Genomic DNA, 9,228 nt, shown 5'->3' on the forward strand with positions numbered 1-9,228 from the left:
AATCAACCAATTAGATGAACAAAGTATTCTTCTAATGCCGTTTAACATACAATTAAGTTAGGTAACGTGACAAACGTTAAGATGTTTTAACTTACCATTTATGAACCTAATCAACGACAATTCCCATCAAGTTTTCACGGTAGGCCCTACACTTCTGAAGATAGTATATTCCTCCATTATGAACTGGAATCAGCCGTGGAGGATGTCTGTGTCGTTCATTCCTCCCAGCTGCATGGCTGAGACTCATGGCTTCACAGTTTACCCAGGAATACTTTCTAATTTGAATAAAACTTGCGCGATAGCTATGCTCATCTCTGTGGATGCCGTCATGTTGTTCGTTGCGTCACACCTCAACCCGCCTCAAAGCCAACGCTGATTGGACGTTCGTTTGGTGAACTGCTCCAAATTTTCTTTAACGGAAAGTATCCAGACTGATCTGCGAGTGAAACCCTGAAGCTCGCGAGATCAGGATGGTCTCACGAGGCTAATCCACGACCAGGACATGACTTCCTCATATAGGAAGGCTATAGGCGAGTGGAAGAAATTCTTAGCTTAAAGTGGAAATGAGCGTGGATAATCTTGTTTTGGCTTGTTTTGAGGCTGTGGCTTTTTTTTTTTTTTTGCCTTACGTGTTTTTTACTTTTTAGTTTGCTGTTAAGTTCAGCTGCATGACCTTCCCAAAAGAGGATATTGATGTTACCACAATGTAAAATGGCATGCATTATCTTTCACCTTAGATATCCTAAGTGTGCACACTTCTGTCTGCGCAAGTTCTCTTGGATACTATCCACAGCCAGGACATGACTTCCTCATGTAGATAGATGCATGTTTTTCACTTTTTAGTTTGCTCTTTTAAAAATCTTCATTGAAGATCATGCGCCGAGCTGGAGTGTTTATTTGGAAAAATCCGATGAGTTTTTACATATCTCCATTTCAAGTCAGAGTACTGTCAGTACGGAAAAAAACTGTTTGGTTTTACCTAGCTCAGCCAGCAGCTAACGCAGACAGGCAGCTACAGTGCTAAACTCTGGGGGCATGTACATGGAGGCTGCCATGCCCCCAGAGTGAGGAGCTGTAGCTGCCTGTCTGTGTTAGCTGCTGGCTGATGCAACTCGAGCTAGGTAAGACCAAACAGTTTTTTTTTTCTTTTCGTATTGACAGTACTCTGTGACTTGAAATGGAGATCTATGTAAAAACTTGTCAGATTTCTCCAATAAAACACTCCAGCTCGGCACATGATCTTCAAAACGTATTAAAAGAGAAGAGCTGTAGCTGCCTGTCTGTGTTAGCTGCTGGCTGATGCAACTCTTGCTAGGTAAAACCGATTGTTTTTGGGGGGCTTTCGTACCGACAGTACTCCTTGACCTCAAAACGGAGAACTATATGAAAACTCGTCGGATTTTTCCTGTAATGGTAAGTTCAGGCTTTTACTGTTTCTACTGTAAAGGAAAAGTTGTACTTGAAAGGCAATAAAGACTTTGAAAAAAATTTAGATTCATGTATTTGTTTAAAGGGACACCAGGCAACGTTTTCGTGTTAATTACTCATCTTCGTAAGTCGGTAGGCTATGGTTAAATGACTCATTACAGGGCGAATGAAGACTCTCTCGCCCGCCCCTACTGCCTGTAGGAAGAATATCCCGCTTGCAAGTTCAGTGTATCGTACCCGGCGACCGAAGCAGTTTCATCCTGCATCCACAGCACAGAGGGAGGCTAACGAAACGCTAGCGATTGTTGCAAACGTGTGTATAATGGCAGAGCCGACGAAGAAGCAGCGAAAACCCTTGACGGAAGATGCAAAGAAAAGGAAAAGAGCTTCAGACCGAGCGAGGGGAGTTTCGTAGAGAAAAAGCATCAGGCTTGCCTGGTGTCCCTTTAACTAAGTACCAAGCCTGATAAATGTTTTTTCTCCCTTAACCCTTTGCAGACCGCACGCTCTAATTTCGGTACCCCAGTACCGATGACGTTCAGCCACTCAGCCATACCCCAACCAATTTTATCAATGAAAACTTCCTAAAAAACGTCACATCATAGGCTTTCTGGCGATATGATTGGTTAAGGGATTTGTGGCGCGAATTTATTTTACTACGTGAAGGAAAAATCAAGAGTTGATGTCTCCCTCCACTAGAGGAAAAACAGCAGGAAGCACTATGCATCGTTGATCTTGACGTCGTCTAAAGGAGAAACTACTGGATCATCTGAGGTAAAAACAAGTCTTTTTATGTTATTACTACTTGTTATCCATGTTATTACTTCAAAATCTTTTTTAAAAGTCATTTTTGCTGGTAATTACACCTTGTATGCATGGCCATAACATAATGCGTGTGTGTTCACTTCAGCTGATATGACAGCTGGTATTTTAGCACACCGTAATCTTTAGTAAACTCATTATTTTCAGTCATTTCTGGGGGGTTACTATATGTCAACCAAGATTACAGACCTACTAGGACTGACATTTTAACGATTTGTTCTATTTTGAAAGATGTTCCTTGCTTGTCAGCTGATACAGAAAACTAGCTAAGTTAGGTAACGTTAGCATCAGAAGAGGCTGCAACATGTCCCGATACAGTTCACTCCAGTGCTTCATGACTGCCAACTTTATGTCAAGTACACCTAATCGGTATTTTATTGTCAAATAAACCTTTCATTCTTTCGTAATATGTATAGCACACTATACAGTTGTTTGTAGCCAAGCTTACTTAGATAGAAACATCTGACATGAATGACAACGTTAATGTTACGTTACCGACGTGAAGACTGTGTTGATCACCGATGGTGTAACGTAAGGATTTTATTCATTGACTGCTGTTTTCATGAATACATGACTGAAGATTTGTTATAAATGTGTCTTAGTATTGTTTAGCTTTTAGGCTGTAAGGTTGGCTGCTACGATTATGAGGTTTTTGGGTGGCTAACTATGATGGGAGCTCATACACCCAAGCCTACTCGTCGACACATTATTTTCTAAGGGGGTGTTTTGTCTTTACGCAACTGCAGTAGCCTATGCACGGTGTGTATGTGTATGCATACGCTGTTTAGATGTTTTCTGTCATCTCCTGACTCATGTTCATGAATCAATGTTTGCTTGTAAGCTGGTAAGCTATGTATGGTTTAGCCAAGGCAATAACACCTAGTGAGCTCTGAGACTAATGTTACCTCTCCAAGCAATATTGGAGTCCTCCAGTGACAATAATACTTTTAGTGAAAAGAGTCATGGTTGGTGGTGATTAAGATTATGTGGAAGTAATGTAAAATAAAACTAAACAACCTATTTACTATCAGACCTGTGATTTTTTGTTATTTTAGATGGAGGGAGAGAAGTATGTGCAACTGAGGTGAAAGCAGTCGATTGCTGATGGCAAACATGACCCCAAGGACCAAGGTGGCATGGACATGGGACATGGATGGGTAGTTTCTGGATGAAGAGGAAGACAATGATGTGCTAGAGGAGGAGAGTAATCTCCCATCATCCTCAGATGGGTAAGCATGTTTGTGTGTGTGTACGTGTTCGCCCAACTGGGCGTATGCACATTTCTGGTTGTGATAAAAGTGTTGCTTATAACAATAATGACAGGGATTATAGTGATAATAGTTTGGTTAGATTTGTAATTCAATTTCTAATTTTCTTATCTGACAATTTCTTTATTTTGAGCTTGGTCAAGTCCCATGTTAGGTAGAAAGCATACACTTTGCCTATCCTTCTAACACAGACAGGGACACCAACTCCAGTAGAATTTACACCTCATCGTCTGCTAGGCTTAGATGGACACACACACACACGCCACAGCTGTGACAACACACACACGGATCTGGTGTTAATGCGGCGTTAGTGTATCACCTTATGTGTAGGGCAAATTATATCAATAATTATATATTGTATCAAATATATGCTGTATGGTTGTTAAATGTATTGAATTTCTTCTAATGTTTTAATTGTTTATATGTGTGAATGTTAATATGAATTGATGCTTTGTTCATCATGTTAAAGTATTTTGTTGATCTTTGTTATACTGTTGTCTTGTCATTCTTGTAGTTCTAATAGTTACTGCTTGTTTGTAAACATATGTTTTGTTATTTACCTGAAGTTGTTGTTCCTGATTATTTAATGAAATTGTTAAAGACTTATCTAAATAAAATGATTTATTTCTTCTTTCGTAAACCTAACACACGTGCCAGTGTCTCTTATTCTTGTTTTCATAGTAGAATGAAGCACACGGAGAAGCAGTTACCATCTGGCTAGTCTTTATTTCAGCCTTTATCTTTCCTCCCCACAATTGATTTTGCCTCTTCAGAGTACAGTAAGACATCCTATATTTAGCTATGCATCTTGTTTTGATGGTAAAACATCTTATATTTGTTACATGACCATTATATCTGTGTATTTTTGGTCAGATGTCAAACCAGGAAAGGAAAACATCCTACTCTTTAAAAATTCTACATGTTACTGCGACTTGCAGTTATGAGTAAATTAATCATAACTTCTGAACCAAAGGTGATAAATTGATTCTGTTTTTTCACTGAGGAGATCACAACACTGTCTATCTTTCACACACTATATCTACAATAGACATTAGGTGAAAAGCAAGATTCATCTTTACAAATGGATATTTTCGTGTTTTTTGATGTTGAATTTTGAAGGTATTGTTTAAAAACAATGTGTGTTACACTCAAATGTATTAATTATGATGTGTACCATTTTAAAGGGCTAGTTCTCCTGATTACAATGGTGGGTATATCTTATCTCTGCCATGTAGCATGGCCACATAATAAGCCTTTTTGTCTCACAAGGGCATCAAGTATGAAAAATCGGAATGTTTCGTGCCGTCTGCAAAGGTCTAATACATTTATCATAACTTTTGAACAAAAGGTGATACATTGATTCTGTTTTCATCACTGAGTAGAGGACAAAATTGTGAATCTCCCATACACTCTAAGTTTTTCTCTATCTACAACAGAAATTGGGGGGAAAATGAGATTAATCTTGACAAACTGATAGTTTTGTGTTTTTTGGGGTTGAATTTTAAAGTTGTCCTCAAAATTATTTTTGATAATTGATGTTCTCCTCAAAATTATTAATTATATTTTATACCATTTGAAAGGGCTATATCTCCTGATTATAATGGTGGGTAAATTATATCTCTGTCATGTAGCATAATCACACAATAAGCCTTTTTGTGCCATAAGGCCATTGAATATGAAAAAATGGAATGTTCGGCGCGGTCTGCAAAGGGTTAAGTGTTAGGGAATTTACTCTTATTTCAAGAATTTTACAGTAGCATTGGATACTAAATTTAAGCGATTTTGTTCTTCATACTAGAATAAATAATTCTTAAATTGTTCTCATTATCTAGGCAAATATACTTGATTGCAGTGTATGTTGCCTAACATAAATCCTTGTTTGGAGCTGATAATACTAGCATATGTTGAATATAAGGTATATTTTCCTATATATCAAGAAAACTATTCTTAAATTTGGTTTGCTTATCTAGACAAATGTACTTGTTTGAAGTTTGGCTGTACTGACTTTAAGATATATTTACTTGCATGAAACCTTATTTGAAGATGATGGCACTAGCATATGCTGATTTTAAGCACATTGTCCTACATATTGAGAAAATAATTCTTAAATATTTTCCTTGAACCAATACAAATCTACTTGTTTTTAGTCTAAACACACTAGTTTTAAGATATCCCTGGGTTTTTAAGGCTAGATATATTCACTTGTTTTTAAAAATCTTGTTAAGTCAAATCTTCCTGTTCTGTTGGCAGATAATTTTGCTTATTTTAAGTAATATATTCCTCATTTTATTACTTTTTTTTCTTATTTTTTAAAGCCGACTTTTTGCCGTGTAAAAGTAGCACCTAAGTCTGGGACAGCTTAAGTCGAGAGGACTCCTAACTCACTAAGACCTATTCATAAACAGCTTTTTTGTGGCATTTTACGTTGCGATGTTTTGAAATGCGTAGCCTATGCGCAACAGGAGCTTCCAATCGCGAGGGAACAATTTTGCATTCATAAAAGGGATGCAATAACACAACAACCAAAACTACTCATTGTTAACATGTAAATGAAGTGTAACGTTTCATTGTGAATCAAATTAAAATGTTCTCCTCTTTGCAAACATAGCCTAGGCATATGGTGACAGATTCATTTAATAAAGTTGCAAAGGTAGGCTACTGCATCAATCCATAGGCCTATGTTTCATTAGGCTACTAGGCTATTTGTTTTGCCTTACTCTTTATTCATTTAGGCTAGGCCTTTTTATTCAGTTATTAATCATCTTCCGTCCTTCGCACTACTTGTGTAGCGCACGCATTCTCCGACCTGTCACCTGTCACTCATCATTGGAAGAGAGGTGTTTGGAATTCCCGCGTTACAATCGTCAGCCAATCAAGGTGGTCACTTCAGTCAAGCTCGTGCATGAGTAATGACGTCATCCATAGCCACGAAGACTCACTCCTAGTTTAGGAGTTGTCTGAAAGGCTTTTTGAATAACTTTTAAGAGAAAACTCCAAGCTAAAATCTTTAAGTGCGATTTAGGAGTAGCCTACTCCTAGTAGTAAGATAAAAGCCTTTGAATAGCCTACGGCCCCAGTTATTCATCATCTTCCGTCCTTGTGTAGCGCACGCATTCTGAGACCTGTCACTCATCATCGTAAGGGAGGTGTTTGGAATCATGCCCGCGTTACAATCATCAGCCAATCAAAGTGGTCACGCTTGCCCATTTACCCAAATTAATGGTCGAATATTACTGATGATCATTGTTATTTAAGAACATGCAGTGTGCGTAGGGTACCAAAAAAATCTTGCTCGTAAAAGAGCATCATAACGCACATTCTGGCGGGTCTGTTATTTACTGTAGGCTGCGCAAACCACAGGCCTTTATTTTGGGCAAGCCTGCATTCATTCATTCATTCATTCAACCTTTATTTATTCTCGGAGGGTCATTGAGGGAAGCCCTCATTTTCAATGAAGCCGAGATTACAGAAGCGAAGCAAAGCGCTCCACAAACAAGACAACATTCAAGGCCTTCTGTTGAAGAATTTTATATAAAGCCTGCGCTAACAGTAATCCTCCTGCCCCTGATAGGCCTACCACAGCTGTGGATAGTGTGGAATGTTCAAGTAATAACACAATCCAATGTGTGTCTCAATTGTCCCCCGCTGACCACCTCACACATTTCTCTAGATTTTGCAACGAACTTACATGACACAATGCCATAAAATATGCCAGTTTTAGGACATAGAATAATGTTTGTAATGATACCAGGTAGGCCAGGTATTGTCGAAGGTGCATGGTGAAGTGAAATTCTTACTTTGGAAAACAAACATTTGCCGATATCATCGCCGATCATCAGAATATTGCAACAGATTCTGTGTTCTGGACTGCAGGTAACTTGTTAAGCCAGTGGTTCTCAAACTTTTATTTCATTCCCCACTTTGATCAAGGGGCATGACTGATGATAGTGGAGATAACGTGTTATCCCGAGGCTTTTGCAAGTCAGCATCTTCGATGGTAGTCTATTAAAAATATAAGTTTTCGATGTCCCAAACGGAGAGCCATACTTTATTGTTTTTAACGATCTCTATGCTACTCACAAAAATGTAGGCATGGGGACATGAAGTAGGCTATCCAATTGTCGTGTGTTAAATTATTGTGTTAATATACGAGCCAGTGGTTTTCAAACATTATGTGTGACTCGGACATCTAACTAAATGCAACAGGCTCATATCGTCCTCGCATTCGCAAAATGAGGACCAGTGTTTTGTCAAATTGCAAATAGCTATTCGTTTTAACTGTTTTTTTATGATAGTATGAAGTGCTTTTTGTATAGGCTACTATCTTAATCTTGGAATATGGGGAGGGAAGTGGCGCGTCTGCAGTCAGCCAAATATGAATGTAATTTTGCGGCATAAAGCAGATGTATTTGTTTATTGTACAGAAAAATAAAAATTACATGTCAAGCAGTCAATTGACTACATTGCAGTCAAGAAGAAGTAGGGCAAATTAAGACACTGTTTTGATTTGCGTAGTTGCGTTACCCCCAACACTGACAATAACATAGACAACAAATTAAGATATTTTTTCGTTTTGTGGAGCGGCACCGGTAGGCTATCAAAAGCAGATTTAAATTTTCGCTACCACCGTGTAGTCAAGCCTTAAGCCATACCCAAGTAGCCTTAATCGAGGTAATGTTTAATTACGATTTATTTTGTTATTGAATTCATAGGCTGGGATTCCTCTCGGTAACAATTACGTTTAAAGGTAGCCTAGTGGCAGAGCGACGCACAGTGGCTGAAAGTGGTACTAAAGCTTCACGCAGCTTCACGCCTCGTAATGCGCGACTGAAGTGGCCATTTGAAAGCGATGCCCACTGTAAGCAGTGTCGGGCCTGGTTAGTACTTGGATGGGAGACCGCCCTGGGAATACCAGGTGCTGTAAGCGTTTTGCTTTTCCATCCACACTAGACTGTTGCAGGCAGAGCGGTTGATGAACGTGTCCGAGTGGTTCAGTAATCGCTTACGGCCATACCACGCTGAGCACGCCCGCTCTCGTCTGATCTCGGAAGCTAAGCAGCGTCGGGCCTGGTTAGTACTTGGATGGGAGACCGCCTGGGAATACTAGGTGCTGTAAGCGTTTTGCTTTTCCATCCACACACCCGCGTGCAGGCAGAGCGGTTGAGGAACGTGTCCGAGTGGTTGAGTAATCACTTACGGCCATACCACGCTGAGCACGCCCACTTTTTGTGAGTTGCAAGGTGAGCTAGTGGTTGCAGTAGAGGGAGAAAGGCTCCCTCATTGTTTGTTTAATTTGTATTTTTTTCATTTGTAGAAATTAGTTAAGTTGAAGTTTAAGTTTAAGTTGAGTTTTTTTCAAAGAGCAAGCCCAGCAGTGTTTTTCCTACTGCTGGGCGGGCAAGTTTGTGTAAGTCCACATGGACCAAACATTTCAACACCGGTGTTTGACGCCACAAAAAGGATTATTGGAAATGAGTGAAACAAAGGACATTGCAGGAAATAATTCAAGAAAAATCACTAAGGATATACAGGCCGAAAATGATAAGGATTCGAGCGAGGAAACAATGACTGAACAAAACGGCATGACTAAGACTGGGACAATAGAACATGTGAGTAAAGAGAAAGATATAGAGGCTACAAACAACATGAATAATGAAATGGTTGATGGACTAATGAGAGATGATGGATTTACAATGGTGGAAAGAGGAAA

At 39.2% G+C, this 9,228-nt stretch overlaps 1 non-coding gene across 1 annotated transcript; it reads left to right on the forward strand.

The window, feature by feature from the left end:
* The first annotated feature begins 8,518 nt into the window (after positions 1-8,518).
* LOC143110565 (5S ribosomal RNA) lies at positions 8,519-8,637 on the forward strand. The gene has a single exon (XR_012984230.1). It is a non-coding gene; the product is annotated as a 5S ribosomal RNA (ribosomal RNA).
* The last annotated feature ends 591 nt before the right edge of the window (positions 8,638-9,228 follow it).

Source organism: Alosa pseudoharengus, unplaced genomic scaffold (assembly GCF_046254945.1).
Source record: "Alosa pseudoharengus isolate Yale_2024_CS ecotype anadromous, Long Island Sound unplaced genomic scaffold, YU_APseudo_1.1 YU_APseudo_1.1_scf_7, whole genome shotgun sequence".
Lineage (NCBI taxonomy): Eukaryota > Metazoa > Chordata > Actinopteri > Clupeiformes > Clupeidae > Alosa > Alosa pseudoharengus.